Source organism: Lucilia cuprina, chromosome 6 (genome assembly GCF_022045245.1).
Source record: "Lucilia cuprina isolate Lc7/37 chromosome 6, ASM2204524v1, whole genome shotgun sequence".
Taxonomy (NCBI): domain Eukaryota; kingdom Metazoa; phylum Arthropoda; class Insecta; order Diptera; family Calliphoridae; genus Lucilia; species Lucilia cuprina.
In genome coordinates this window covers 7,463,407-7,464,956 of record NC_060954.1, presented here as the reverse complement: position 1 = coordinate 7,464,956, position 1,550 = coordinate 7,463,407, and positions in this window count along the sequence as shown.

Here is a 1,550-nt window from a genome sequence, read left to right as displayed (position 1 = left end):
GTTCTAGTTCAGTTCTAGTTCAGTTCTAGTTCAGTTCTAGTTCAGTTCTAGTTCAGTTCTAGTTCAGTTCTAGTTCAATTCTAGTTCAGTTCTAGTTCAGTTCTGGTTTAGTTTTAGTTCTAGTTCAGTTCTAGTTCATTTTTAGTTCCTTTCAATTACAGTTCCAGTTTAGTTTTATTTCAAAGTTGTTCAGTTGAAGTTCAGTTTTGGTTCAGTTGTAATTTAGTTATAACTTATTACTAATTCATTCCCTTTATAATTTTCGTTTAGTCTTTTGCTTATTCATCTACAAAAACAAGTACTTTTTCCATAAAAACCACTACAAACAATATATTTAGTTTCCATTTCCTTTACATTCCCGTTTAATAAATCACTGAAAGAGAATCATTTACAAAATTGCCTTTATCACCATAAAGTTAATTGCCCTTTGGTAAAAAGCCGTCTTCAATATTGAACCGAATATACTATTCGCATGCCACTTTAAAGCTTAAAGAAGCTAAGCTAAACCATTTTGAAATATGACCAAAAAAAGAAAAAAACTAAAACTATATTTGCGCGTAGTTATTTTTAACCACAAGCCAAGGATTTGGTTTTTATTACTCGTACACTCTAGAGACACAAAGCAAGTGTACAAAGGAAAGCGGAAAGGACGAATTTTTTGTTTTACATATTTTTTAGTCAAAAAGGGTTAACCCAATTGGATGAAAAAGTTTTTTTTGAAACTCGTACAATATAATACTTTGTGAGCATTTAAAACAAAACATAAAATACAGTTGCTTAAATTGTGGTACTTTTTCTTTTTGCGAAAAAAGAAACATGTAAATGTAGTTGTGTTTAAATATTTAGGAGTTACCATATTTCAAAAATAATTAAAGGACAATTTTTTAAATTCAAAAACTGTTACTCTTTTCTCCAACTTCTTAGTAACCGTTCTCATCTATTTCATTTTTCTAAAAAAGTATATAAACCATGTTTCTATTATTTAGACATGGCATCTCTTCTTTAAATTTTTTAACAAATATTGTTGTTGCTTTTATACAAATTTGCTATTTGTTTTTATTTTTATAATATGCAATGGCTTGCACTTTGTTGCACTTTTGTGGTAAAGTGTTGCACAATACGAACTTTATGAGTTTATGATCGTAAAACCATTTTGTTAGCTGAATACCAAAAAAATACATAAAACAAACGCTGTCAGTAAAAATACAAACTTTATTTTGTTTAGTTTTTCATTGTGGTGTTTGCTTTTTTTTAAACAGTTTTCTGTTTAAAGTTTTATTTAAAAGCAATAAAAAGCTACTAACACAAAAATAGCAAAATGATACAATGACTAAGGAGACACCTAAACCTCGATTGATTAGGAAAAATTATATTAGATGTTATATTTAATATCAGTTGTGGTTCAGTTTAAGATTAGATTTAGTTAAATTATAGTTCAATTACAGTTCAGTTCTAGCTCAGTTCTAGTTCAGTTCTAGTTCAGTTCTAGTTCAGTTCTAGTTCAGTTCTAGTTCAGTTCTAGTTCAGTTCTAGTTCAGTTCTAGTTCAGT